Source organism: Carassius gibelio, chromosome A3 (genome assembly GCF_023724105.1).
Source record: "Carassius gibelio isolate Cgi1373 ecotype wild population from Czech Republic chromosome A3, carGib1.2-hapl.c, whole genome shotgun sequence".
NCBI classification, from domain to species: Eukaryota; Metazoa; Chordata; class Actinopteri; order Cypriniformes; family Cyprinidae; genus Carassius; species Carassius gibelio.
The window spans coordinates 3,805,896-3,819,071 of NC_068373.1; the positions used below are offsets into that span (position 1 = coordinate 3,805,896).

At 38.4% G+C, this 13,176-nt stretch overlaps 19 pseudogenes; all 19 read left to right on the top strand.

Moving 5' to 3' along the window:
• The first annotated feature begins 277 nt into the window (after window positions 1-277).
• On the top strand, window positions 278-396 carry LOC127959102 (uncharacterized; annotated as a pseudogene).
• Window positions 397-764: 368 nt separating this feature from the next.
• Window positions 765-883, top strand: LOC127957253 (uncharacterized; annotated as a pseudogene).
• Window positions 884-1,369: 486 nt separating this feature from the next.
• On the top strand, window positions 1,370-1,488 carry LOC127963936 (uncharacterized; annotated as a pseudogene).
• A 783-nt stretch (window positions 1,489-2,271) lies between these two features.
• LOC127960979 (uncharacterized) lies at window positions 2,272-2,390 on the top strand (annotated as a pseudogene).
• Window positions 2,391-2,744: 354 nt separating this feature from the next.
• On the top strand, window positions 2,745-2,863 carry LOC127960990 (uncharacterized; annotated as a pseudogene).
• Window positions 2,864-3,216: 353 nt separating this feature from the next.
• Window positions 3,217-3,335, top strand: LOC127961001 (uncharacterized; annotated as a pseudogene).
• Window positions 3,336-3,690: 355 nt separating this feature from the next.
• LOC127961012 (uncharacterized) lies at window positions 3,691-3,809 on the top strand (annotated as a pseudogene).
• A 221-nt stretch (window positions 3,810-4,030) lies between these two features.
• Window positions 4,031-4,149, top strand: LOC127959116 (uncharacterized; annotated as a pseudogene).
• Window positions 4,150-5,551: 1,402 nt separating this feature from the next.
• LOC127959122 (uncharacterized) lies at window positions 5,552-5,670 on the top strand (annotated as a pseudogene).
• Window positions 5,671-6,039: 369 nt separating this feature from the next.
• Window positions 6,040-6,158, top strand: LOC127957258 (uncharacterized; annotated as a pseudogene).
• Window positions 6,159-7,555: 1,397 nt separating this feature from the next.
• On the top strand, window positions 7,556-7,674 carry LOC127959127 (uncharacterized; annotated as a pseudogene).
• Window positions 7,675-8,043: 369 nt separating this feature from the next.
• On the top strand, window positions 8,044-8,162 carry LOC127957262 (uncharacterized; annotated as a pseudogene).
• A 768-nt stretch (window positions 8,163-8,930) lies between these two features.
• On the top strand, window positions 8,931-9,049 carry LOC127961020 (uncharacterized; annotated as a pseudogene).
• A 1,385-nt stretch (window positions 9,050-10,434) lies between these two features.
• On the top strand, window positions 10,435-10,553 carry LOC127961025 (uncharacterized; annotated as a pseudogene).
• Window positions 10,554-10,907: 354 nt separating this feature from the next.
• LOC127961029 (uncharacterized) lies at window positions 10,908-11,026 on the top strand (annotated as a pseudogene).
• Window positions 11,027-11,379: 353 nt separating this feature from the next.
• Window positions 11,380-11,498, top strand: LOC127963263 (uncharacterized; annotated as a pseudogene).
• A 356-nt stretch (window positions 11,499-11,854) lies between these two features.
• LOC127961042 (uncharacterized) lies at window positions 11,855-11,973 on the top strand (annotated as a pseudogene).
• Window positions 11,974-12,327: 354 nt separating this feature from the next.
• Window positions 12,328-12,446, top strand: LOC127961049 (uncharacterized; annotated as a pseudogene).
• A 355-nt stretch (window positions 12,447-12,801) lies between these two features.
• LOC127961057 (uncharacterized) lies at window positions 12,802-12,920 on the top strand (annotated as a pseudogene).
• Window positions 12,921-13,176: the final 256 nt, after the last annotated feature.

The window sequence follows — 13,176 nt, forward strand, 5'->3', positions numbered from 1 at the left end:
GTTTGGATGGGAGACCGCCTCGGAAAACCAGGTGCTCTAATATTATTGGAAATTCATTACTAATTATATAATAATCTTTAAAAAAAAAAAAATAAAAATAAAAAGTCAATGCCCGATCTCTTAATCTTAGCAGGTATTGGCCTGGTTAGTGCTTGGATGGGAGACCGCCTGGGAATACCAGGTGCTTTAAGCTTTAGGGTTTTCTTTCCTACTTATATAATGTACCGGCGATTAGATTGGCTGATCTTTAAATAGCTCTCTCTTTGCAGCAGTCTTCGCTTATGGCCATACCACCCTGGCTATGCCAGATCATGTCTGAGCTCGGAAGCTAAGCAGGTTTGGGCCTGGTTAGTAATTGGATGGGAGACCCCCTGGTAATACCAGTTGCTCTAAGATTTTTGTAAATTTTTCACAAATTATATAATAATCTTGAAAAAAAAAGAGTCAATGCCCATTCTTTGAATCTTAGCAGTCATGGACCTGTTTAGTGTCTGGATGGGAGACCGCCTCGGAATACCAGGTGCTCTAATATTATTGGAAATTTATTACTAATTATATAATAATCTTAAAAAAAAAAAAAAAAAAAAAAGAGTCAATGCCCGATCTCTTAATCTTAGCAGGTATTGGCCTGGTTAGTGCTTGGATGGGAGACCGCCTGGGAATACCAGGTGCTTTAAGCTTTAGGGTTTTCTTTCCTACTTATATAATGTACCGGCGATTAGATTGACTGATCTTTAAATAGCTCTCTCTTTGCAGCAGTCTTCGCTTATGGCCATACCACCCTGGCTATGCCAGATCATGTCTGAGCTCGGAAGCTAAGCAGGTTTGGGCCTGGTTAGTAATTGGATGGGAGACCCCCTGGTAATACCAGTTGCTTTAAGATTTTTGTAAATTTTTCACAAATTATATAATAATCTTGAAAAAAAAAAGAGTGAATGCCCAATCTTTGAATCTTAGCAGTCATTGACCTGTGTAGTGTTTGGATGGGAGACCCAATGGTAATACCAGGTGCTCTAATATTATTGGAAATTTATTACTAATTATATAATAATCTTAAAAAAAGAGCCAATGCCCGATCTCTTAATCTTAGCAGGTATTGGCCTGGTTAGTGCTTGGATGGGAGACCGCCTCGGAATACCAGGTGCTGTAAGCTTTTGGATTTTCATTCCTACTTATATAATGTATTGGCGATTTGATTGGCTGATCTTTAAATAGTCTTCTCTTTGCAGTATCCTTCGCTTGCGACCGTAACAACCTGGCTATGCCTGATCTCGTCTGCTCTCGGAAGCTAAGCAGGTTTGGTCCTGTATAATGTACCGGCGATTAGATTGGCTGATCTTTAAATAGCTCTCTCTTTGCAGCAGTCTTCGCTTATGGCCATTCCACCCTGGCTATGCCAGATCATGTCTGAGCTCGGAAACTAAGCAGGTTTGGGCCTGGTTAGTAATTGGATGGCAGACCCCCTGGTAATACCAGTTGCTTTAAGATTTTTGGAAATTTTTCACAAATTATATAATAATCTTGCAAGAAAAAAAGAAAGGAGTCAATGCCCCATATCTGAATCTTAGCAGGTATGGGCCTGGTTAGTAATTGGATGGGAGACACCCTGGTAATACCAGTTGCTTTAAGATTTTTGGAAATTTTTCACAAATTATATAATAATCTTGAAAAAAAAAAAAAAAGTCAATGCCCGATCTCTGAATAATAGCAGGTTTTGCCTGGTTAGTACTTGGATGGAAGACAGCCGGGAAATACCAGTTGCTGTAATATTTTTGGCAATTTTTACTAATTACATAATAATCTTGCAACAAAAAAAAAAAAAAAAGAGTAAATGCCCAATCTTTGAATCTTAGGAGGTATGGACCTGTTTAGTGCTTGGATGGGAGACCGCCTCGGAATACCAGTTGCTGTAATATTTTTGGAAATTTGTACTAATTATATAATTATCTTGAAACAAAAAGAGTCAATGCCCAATCTTTGAATCTTAGCAGCTATGGACCTGTTTAGTGTTTGGATGGGAGACCGCCTCGGAAAACCAGGTGCTCTAATATTATTGGAAATTTATTACTAATTATATAATAATCTAAAAAAAAAAAAAAAAAAAAAAAAAGAGTCAATGCCCGATCTCTTAATCTTAGCAGGTATTGGCCTGGTTAGTGCTTGGATGGGAGACCGCCTGGGAATACCAGGTGCTTTAAGCTTTAGGGTTTTCTTTCCTACTTATATTAGATTGGCTGATCTTTAAATAGCTCTCTCTTTGCAGCAGTCTTCGCTTATGGCCATACCACCCTGTCTATGCCAGATCATGTCTGAGCTCGGAAGCTAAGCAGGTTTGGGCCTGGTTAGTAATTGGATGGGAGACCCCCTGGTAATACCAGTTGCTTTAAGATTTTTGTAAATTTTTCACAAATTATATAATAATCTTGAAAAAAAAAAGAGTCAATGCCCATTCTTTGAATCTTAGCAGTCATGGACCTGTTTAGTGTCTGGATGGGAGACCGCCTCGGAATACCAGGTGCTCTAATATTATTGGAAATTTATTACTAATTATATAATAATCTTAAAAAAAAAAAAAAAAAAAAAGAGTCAATGCCCGATCTCTTAATCTTAGCAGGTATTGGCCTGGTTAGTGCTTGGATGGGAGACCGCCTGGGAATACCAGGTGCTTTAAGCTTTAGGGTTTTCTTTCCTACTTATATTAGATTGGCTGATCTTTAAATAGCTCTCTCTTTGCAGCAGTCTTCGCTTATGGCCATACCACCCTGTCTATGCCAGATCATGTCTGAGCTCGGAAGCTAAGCAGGTTTGGGCCTGGTTAGTAATTGGATGGGAGACCCCCTGGTAATACCAGTTGCTTTAAGATTTTTGTAAATTTTTCACAAATTATATAATAATCTTGAAAAAAAAAAGAGTCAATGCCCATTCTTTGAATCTTAGCAGTCATGGACCTGTTTAGTGTCTGGATGGGAGACCGCCTCGGAATACCAGGTGCTCTAATATTATTGGAAATTTATTACTAATTATATAATAATCTTAAAAAAAAAAAAAAAAAAAAAGAGTCAATGCCCGATCTCTTAATCTTAGCAGGTATTGGCCTGGTTAGTGCTTGGATGGGAGACCGCCTGGGAATACCAGTTGCTTTAAGCTTTAGGGTTTTCTTTCCTACTTATATTAGATTGGCTGATCTTTAATAGCTCTCTCTTTGCAGCAGTCTTCGCTTATGGCCATACCACCCTGTCTATGCCAGATCATGTCTGAGCTCGGAAGCTAAGCAGGTTTGGGCCTGGTTAGTAATTGGATGGGAGACCCCCTGGTAATACCAGTTGCTTTAAGATTTTTGTAAATTTTTCACAAATTATATAATAATCTTGAAAAAAAAAAGAGTCAATGCCCATTCTTTGAATCTTAGCAGTCATGGACCTGTTTAGTGTCTGGATGGGAGACCGCCTCGGAATACCAGGTGCTCTAATATTATTGGAAATTTATTACTAATTATATAATAATCTTAAAAAAAAAAAAAAAAAAAAAAGAGTCAATGCCCGATCTCTTAATCTTAGCAGGTATTGGCCTGGTTAGTGCTTGGATGGGAGACCGCCTGGGAATACCAGGTGCTTTAAGCTTTAGGGTTTTCTTTCCTACTTATATTAGATTGGCTGATCTTTAAATAGCTCTCTCTTTGCAGCAGTCTTCGCTTATGGCCATACCACCCTGTCTATGCCAGATCATGTCTGAGCTCGGAAGCTAAGCAGGTTTGGGCCTGGTTAGTAATTGGATGGGAGACCCCCTGGTAATACCAGTTGCTTTAAGATTTTTGTAAATTTTTCACAAATTATATAATAATCTTGAAAAAAAAAAGAGTCAATGCCCATTCTTTGAATCTTAGCAGTCATGGACCTGTTTAGTGTCTGGATGGGAGACCGCCTCGGAATACCAGGTGCTTTAAGCTTTAGGGTTTTCTTTCCTACTTATATAATGTACCGGCGATTAGATTGACTGATCTTTAAATAGCTCTCTCTTTGCAGCAGTCTTCGCTTATGGCCATACCACCCTGGCTATGCCAGATCATGTCTGAGCTCGGAAGCTAAGCAGGTTTGGGCCTGGTTAGTAATTGGATGGGAGACCCCCTGGTAATACCAGTTGCTCTAAGATTTTTGTAAATTTTTCACAAATTATATAATAATCTTGAAAAAAAAAGAGTCAATGCCCATTCTTTGAATCTTAGCAGTCATGGACCTGTTTAGTGTCTGGATGGGAGACCGCCTGGTAATACCAGGTGCTCTAATATTATTGGAAATTTATTACTAATTATATAATAATCTTAAAAAAAAAGAGCCAATGCCCGATCTCTTAATCTTAGCAGGTATTGGCCTGGTTAGTGCTTGGATGGGAGACCGCCTCGGAATACCAGGTGCTGTAAGCTTTTGGATTTTCATTCCTACTTATATAATGTATGGGCGATTTGATTGGCTGATCTTTAAATAGTCTTCTCTTTGCAGTATCCTTCGCTTGCGACCGTAACAACCTGGCTATGCCTGATCTCGTCTGCTCTCGGAAGCTAAGCAGGTTTGGTCCTGTATAATGTACCGGCGATTAGATTGGCTGATCTTTAAATAGCTCTCTCTTTGCAGCAGTCTTCGCTTATGGCCATTCCACCCTGGCTATGCCAGATCATGTCTGAGCTCGGAAACTAAGCAGGTTTCGGCCTGGTTAGTAATTGGATGGCAGACCCCCTGGTAATACCAGTTGCTTTAAGATTTTTGGAAATTTTTCACAAATTATATAATAATCTTGCAAGAAAAAAAGAAAGGAGTCAATGCCCCATATCTGAATCTTAGCAGGTATGGGCCTGGTTAGTAATTGGATGGGAGACAACCTGGTAATACCAGTTGCTTTAAGATTTTTGGAAATTTTTCACAAATTATATAATAATCTTGAAAAAAAAAAAAAGTCAATGCCCGATCTCTGAATAATAGCAGGTTTTGCCTGGTTAGTACTTGGATGGAAGACGGCCGGGAAATACCAGTTGCTGTAATATTTTTGGCAATTTTTACTAATTACATAATAATCTTGCAACAACAAAAAAAAAAAGAGTAAATGCCCAATCTTTGAATCTAAGGAGGTATGGACCTGTTTAGTGCTTGGATGGGAGACCGCCTCAGAATACCAGTTGCTGTAATATTTTTGGAAATTTGTACTAATTATATAATTATCTTGAAACAAAAAGAGTCAATGCCCAATCTTTGAATCTTAGCAGCTATGGACCTGTTTAGTGTTTGGATGGGAGACCGCCTCGGAAAACCAGGTGCTCTAATATTATTGGAAATTCATTACTAATTATATAATAATCTTTAAAAAAAAAAAAAAAAAAAAAAAAAAAAGTCAATGCCCGATCTCTTAATCTTAGCAGGTATTGGCCTGGTTAGTGCTTGGATGGGAGACCGCCTGGGAATACCAGGTGCTTTAAGCTTTAGGGTTTTCTTTCCTACTTATATAATGTACCGGCGATTAGATTGGCTGATCTTTAAATAGCTCTCTCTTTGCAGCAGTCTTCGCTTATGGCCATACCACCCTGGCTATGCCAGATCATGTCTGAGCTCGGAAGCTAAGCAGGTTTGGGCCTGGTTAGTAATTGGATGGGAGACCCCCTGGTAATACCAGTTGCTCTAAGATTTTTGTAAATTTTTCACAAATTATATAATAATCTTGAAAAAAAAAAGAGTCAATGCCCATTCTTTGAATCTTAGCAGTCATGGACCTGTTTAGTGTCTGGATGGGAGACCGCCTCGGAATACCAGGTGCTCTAATATTATTGGAAATTTATTACTAATTATATAATAATCTTAAAAAAAAAAAAAAAAAAAAAAGAGTCAATGCCCGATCTCTTAATCTTAGCAGGTATTGGCCTGGTTAGTGCTTGGATGGGAGACCGTCTGGGAATACCAGGTGCTTTAAGCTTTAGGGTTTTCTTTCCTACTTATATAATGTACCGGCGATTAGATTGACTGATCTTTAAATAGCTCTCTCTTTGCAGCAGTCTTCGCTTATGGCCATACCACCCTGGCTATGCCAGATCATGTCTGAGCTCGGAAGCTAAGCAGGTTTGGGCCTGGTTAGTAATTGGATGGGAGACCCCCTGGTAATACCAGTTGCTTTAAGATTTTTGTAAATTTTTCACAAATTATATAATAATCTTGAAAAAAAAAAGAGTGAATGCCCAATCTTTGAATCTTAGCAGTCATTGACCTGTGTAGTGTTTGGATGGGAGACCCCCTGGTAATACCAGGTGCTCTAATATTATTGGAAATTTATTACTAATTATATAATAATCTTAAAAAAAAGAGCCAATGCCCGATCTCTTAATCTTAGCAGGTATTGGCCTGGTTAGTGCTTGGATGGGAGACCGCCTCGGAATACCAGGTGCTGTAAGCTTTTGGATTTTCATTCCTACTTATATAATGTATGGGCGATTTGATTGGCTGATCTTTAAATAGTCTTCTCTTTGCAGTATCCTTCGCTTGCGACCGTAACAACCTGGCTATGCCTGATCTCGTCTGCTCTCGGAAGCTAAGCAGGTTTGGTCCTGTATAATGTACCGGCGATTAGATTGGCTGATCTTTAAATAGCTCTCTCTTTGCAGCAGTCTTCGCTTATGGCCATTCCACCCTGGCTATGCCAGATCATGTCTGAGCTCGGAAACTAAGCAGGTTTCGGCCTGGTTAGTAATTGGATGGCAGACCCCCTGGTAATACCAGTTGCTTTAAGATTTTTGGAAATTTTTCACAAATTATATAATAATCTTGCAAGAAAAAAAGAAAGGAGTCAATGCCCCATATCTGAATCTTAGCAGGTATGGGCCTGGTTAGTAATTGGATGGGAGACACCCTGGTAATACCAGTTGCTTTAAGATTTTTGGAAATTTTTCACAAATTATATAATAATCTTGAACAAAAAAAAAAAAGTCAATGCCCGATCTCTGAATAATAGCAGGTTTTGCCTGGTTAGTACTTGGATGGAAGACGGCCGGGAAATACCAGTTGCTGTAATATTTTTGGCAATTTTTACTAATTACATAATAATCTTGCAACAAAAAAAAAAAAAAGAGTAAATGCCCAATCTTTGAATCTTAGGAGGTATGGACCTGTTTAGTGCTTGGATGGGAGACCGCCTCAGAATACCAGTTGCTGTAATATTTTTGGAAATTTGTACTAATTATATAATTATCTTGAAACAAAAAGAGTCAATGCCCAATCTTTGAATCTTAGCAGCTATGGACCTGTTTAGTGTTTGGATGGGAGACCGCCTCGGAAAACCAGGTGCTCTAATATTATTGGAAATTCATTACTAATTATATAATAATCTTTAAAAAAAAAAAAAAAAAAAAAGTCAATGCCCGATCTCTTAATCTTAGCAGGTATTGGCCTGGTTAGTGCTTGGATGGGAGACCGCCTGGGAATACCAGGTGCTTTAAGCTTTAGGGTTTTCTTTCCTACTTATATAATGTACCGGCGATTAGATTGGCTGATCTTTAAATAGCTCTCTCTTTGCAGCAGTCTTCGCTTATGGCCATACCACCCTGGCTATGCCAGATCATGTCTGAGCTCGGAAGCTAAGCAGGTTTGGGCCTGGTTAGTAATTGGATGGGAGACCCCCTGGTAATACCAGTTGCTCTAAGATTTTTGTAAATTTTTCACAAATTATATAATAATCTTGAAAAAAAAAAGAGTCAATGCCCATTCTTTGAATCTTAGCAGTCATGGACCTGTTTAGTGTCTGGATGGGAGACCGCCTCGGAATACCAGGTGCTCTAATATTATTGGAAATTTATTACTAATTATATAATAATCTTAAAAAAAAAAAAAAAAAAAAAAGAGTCAATGCCCGATCTCTTAATCTTAGCAGGTATTGGCCTGGTTAGTGCTTGGATGGGAGACCGTCTGGGAATACCAGGTGCTTTAAGCTTTAGGGTTTTCTTTCCTACTTATATAATGTACCGGCGATTAGATTGACTGATCTTTAAATAGCTCTCTCTTTGCAGCAGTCTTCGCTTATGGCCATACCACCCTGGCTATGCCAGATCATGTCTGAGCTCGGAAGCTAAGCAGGTTTGGGCCTGGTTAGTAATTGGATGGGAGACCCCCTGGTAATACCAGTTGCTTTAAGATTTTTGTAAATTTTTCACAAATTATATAATAATCTTGAAAAAAAAAAGAGTGAATGCCCAATCTTTGAATCTTAGCAGTCATTGACCTGTGTAGTGTTTGGATGGGAGACCCCCTGGTAATACCAGGTGCTCTAATATTATTGGAAATTTATTACTAATTATATAATAATCTTAAAAAAAAGAGCCAATGCCCGATCTCTGAATAATAGCAGGTTTTGCCTGGTTAGTACTTGGATGGAAGACGGCCGGGAAATACCAGTTGCTGTAATATTTTTGGCAATTTTTACTAATTACATAATAATCTTGCAACAAAAAAAAAAAAAGAGTAAATGCCCAATCTTTGAATCTTAGGAGGTATGGACCTGTTTAGTGCTTGGATGGGAGACCGCCTCAGAATACCAGTTGCTGTAATATTTTTGGAAATTTGTACTAATTATATAATTATCTTGAAACAAAAAGAGTCAATGCCCAATCTTTGAATCTTAGCAGCTATGGACCTGTTTAGTGTTTGGATGGGAGACCGCCTCGGAAAACCAGGTGCTCTAATATTATTGGAAATTCATTACTAATTATATAATAATCTTTAAAAAAAAAAAAAAAAAAAAAAAAAGTCAATGCCCGATCTCTTAATCTTAGCAGGTATTGGCCTGGTTAGTGCTTGGATGGGAGACCGCCTGGGAATACCAGGTGCTTTAAGCTTTAGGGTTTTCTTTCCTACTTATATTAGATTGGCTGATCTTTAAATAGCTCTCTCTTTGCAGCAGTCTTCGCTTATGGCCATACCACCCTGTCTATGCCAGATCATGTCTGAGCTCGGAAGCTAAGCAGGTTTGGGCCTGGTTAGTAATTGGATGGGAGACCCCCTGGTAATACCAGTTGCTTTAAGATTTTTGGAAATTTTTCACAAATTATATAATAATCTTGAAAAAAAAAAGAGTGAATGCCCAATCTTTGAATCTTAGCAGTCATTGACCTGTGTAGTGTTTGGATGGGAGACCCCCTGGTAATACCAGGTGCTCTAATATTATTGGAAATTTATTACTAATTATATAATAATCTTAAAAAAAAGAGCCAATGCCCGATCTCTTAATCTTAGCAGGTATTGGCCTGGTTAGTGCTTGGATGGGAGACCGCCTCGGAATACCAGGTGCTGTAAGCTTTTGGATTTTCATTCCTACTTATATAATGTATTGGCGATTTGATTGGCTGATCTTTAAATAGTCTTCTCTTTGCAGTATCCTTCGCTTGCGACCGTAACAACCTGGCTATGCCTGATCTCGTCTGCTCTCGGAAGCTAAGCAGGTTTGGTCCTGTATAATGTACCGGCGATTAGATTGGCTGATCTTTAAATAGCTCTCTCTTTGCAGCAGTCTTCGCTTATGGCCATTCCACCCTGGCTATGCCAGATCATGTCTGAGCTCGGAAACTAAGCAGGTTTCGGCCTGGTTAGTAATTGGATGGCAGACCCCCTGGTAATACCAGTTGCTTTAAGATTTTTGGAAATTTTTCACAAATTATATAATAATCTTGCAAGAAAAAAAGAAAGGAGTCAATGCCCCATATCTGAATCTTAGCAGGTATGGGCCTGGTTAGTAATTGGATGGGAGACACCCTGGTAATACCAGTTGCTTTAAGATTTTTGGAAATTTTTCACAAATTATATAATAATCTTGAAAAAAAAAAAAAAAAGTCAATGCCCGATCTCTGAATAATAGCAGGTTTTGCCTGGTTAGTACTTGGATGGAAGACGGCCGGGAAATACCAGTTGCTGTAATATTTTTGGCAATTTTTACTAATTACATAATAATCTTGCAACAAAAAAAAAAAAAAAAAAGAGTAAATGCCCAATCTTTGAATCTTAGGAGGTATGGACCTGTTTAGTGCATGGATGGGAGACCGCCTCGGAATACCAGTTGCTGTAATATTTTTGGAAATTTGTACTAATTATATAATTATCTTGAAACAAAAAGAGTCAATGCCCAATCTTTGAATCTTAGCAGCTATGGACCTGTTTAGTGTTTGGATGGGAGACCGCCTCGGAAAACCAGGTGCTCTAATATTATTGGAAATTTATTACTAATTATATAATAATCTTTAAAAAAAAAAAAAAAAGAGTCAATGCCCGATCTCTTAATCTTAGCAGGTATTGGCCTGGTTAGTGCTTGGATGGGAGACCGCCTGGGAATACCAGGTGCTTTAAGCTTTAGGGTTTTCTTTCCTACTTATATTAGATTGGCTGATCTTTAAATAGGTCTCTCTTTGCAGCAGTCTTCGCTTATGGCCATACCACCCTGTCTATGCCAGATCATGTCTGAGCTCGGAAGCTAAGCAGGTTTGGGCCTGGTTAGTAATTGGATGGGAGACCCCCTGGTAATACCAGTTGCTTTAAGATTTTTGTAAATTTTTCACAAATTATATAATAATCTTGAAAAAAAAAAGAGTCAATGCCCATTCTTTGAATCTTAGCAGTCATGGACCTGTTTAGTGTCTGGATGGGAGACCGCCTCGGAATACCAGGTGCTCTAATATTATTGGAAATTTATTACTAATTATATAATAATCTTAAAAAAAAAAAAAAAAAAAAAGAGTCAATGCCCGATCTCTTAATCTTAGCAGGTATTGGCCTGGTTAGTGCTTGGATGGGAGACCGCCTGGGAATACCAGGTGCTTTAAGCTTTAGGGTTTTCTTTCCTACTTATATTAGATTGGCTGATCTTTAAATAGCTCTCTCTTTGCAGCAGTCTTCGCTTATGGCCATACCACCCTGTCTATGCCAGATCATGTCTGAGCTCGGAAGCTAAGCAGGTTTGGGCCTGGTTAGTAATTGGATGGGAGACCCCCTGGTAATACCAGTTGCTTTAAGATTTTTGTAAATTTTTCACAAATTATATAATAATCTTGAAAAAAAAAAGAGTCAATGCCCATTCTTTGAATCTTAGCAGTCATGGACCTGTTTAGTGTCTGGATGGGAGACCGCCTCGGAATACCAGGTGCTCTAATATTATTGGAAATTTATTACTAATTATATAATAATCTTAAAAAAAAAAAAAAAAAAAAGAGTCAATGCCCGATCTCTTAATCTTAGCAGGTATTGGCCTGGTTAGTGCTTGGATGGGAGACCGCCTGGGAATACCAGGTGCTTTAAGCTTTAGGGTTTTCTTTCCTACTTATATTAGATTGGCTGATCTTTAAATAGCTCTCTCTTTGCAGCAGTCTTCGCTTATGGCCATACCACCCTGTCTATGCCAGAGCATGTCTGAGCTCGGAAGCTAAGCAGGTTTGGGCCTGGTTAGTAATTGGATGGGAGACCCCCTGGTAATACCAGTTGCTTTAAGATTTTTGTAAATTTTTCACAAATTATATAATAATCTTGAAAAAAAAAAAAGAGTCAATGCCCATTCTTTGAATCTTAGCAGTCATGGACCTGTTTAGTGTCTGGATGGGAGACCGCCTCGGAATACCAGGTGCTCTAATATTATTGGAAATTTATTACTAATTATATAATAATCTTAAAAAAAAAAAAAAAAAAAAAGAGTCAATGCCCGATCTCTTAATCTTAGCAGGTATTGGCCTGGTTAGTGCTTGGATGGGAGACCGCCTGGGAATACCAGGTGCTTTAAGCTTTAGGGTTTTCTTTCCTACTTATATTAGATTGGCTGATCTTTAAATAGCTCTCTCTTTGCAGCAGTCTTCGCTTATGGCCATACCACCCTGTCTATGCCAGATCATGTCTGAGCTCGGAAGCTAAGCAGGTTTGGGCCTGGTTAGTAATTGGATGGGAGACCCCCTGGTAATACCAGTTGCTTTAAGATTTTTGTAAATTTTTCACAAATTATATAATAATCTTGAAAAAAAAAAGAGTCAATGCCCATTCTTTGAATCTTAGCAGTCATGGACCTGTTTAGTGTCTGGATGGGAGACCGCCTCGGAATACCAGGTGCTCTAATATTATTGGAAATTTATTACTAATTATATAATAATCTTAAAAAAAAAAAAAAAAAAAAAGAGTCAATGCCCGATCTCTTAATCTTAGCAGGTATTGGCCTGGTTAGTGCTTGGATGGGAGACCGCCTGGGAATACCAGGTGCTTTAAGCTTTAGGGTTTTCTTTCCTACTTATATTAGATTGGCTGATCTTTAAATAGCTCTCTCTTTGCAGCAGTCTTCGCTTATGGCCATACCACCCTGTCTATGCCAGATCATGTCTGAGCTCGGAAGCTAAGCAGGTTTGGGCCTGGTTAGTAATTGGATGGGAGACCCCCTGGTAATACCAGTTGCTTTAAGATTTTTGTAAATTTTTCACAAATTATATAATAATCTTGAAAAAAAAAAAGAGTCAATGCCCATTCTTTGAATCTTAGCAGTCATGGACCTGTTTAGTGTCTGGATGGGAGACCGCCTCGGAATACCAGGTGCTCTAATATTATTGGAAATTTATTACTAATTATATAATAATCTTAAAAAAAAAAAAAAAAAAAAAGAGTCAATGCCCGATCTCTTAATCTTAGCAGGTATTGGCCTGGTTAGTGCTTGGATGGGAGACCGCCTGGGAATACCAGGTGCTTTAAGCTTTAGGGTTTTCTTTCCTACTTATATTAGATTGGCTGATCTTTAAATAGCTCTCTCTTTGCAGCAGTCTTCGCTTATGGCCATACCACCCTGTCTATGCCAGATCATGTCTGAGCTCGGAAGCTAAGCAGGTTTGGGCCTGGTTAGTAATTGGATGGGAGACCCCCTGGTAATACCAGTTGCTTTAAGATTTTTGTAAATTTTTCACAAATTATATAATAATCTTGAAAAAAAAAAGAGTCAATGCCCATTCTTTGAATCTTAGCAGTCATGGACCTGTTTAGTGTCTGGATGGGAGACCGCCTCGGAATACCAGGTGCTCTAATATTATTGGAAATTTATTACTAATTATATAATAATCTTAAAAAAAAAAAAAAAAAAAAAGAGTCAATGCCCGATCTCTTAATCTTAGCAGGTATTGGCCTGGTTAGTGCTTGGATGGGAGAC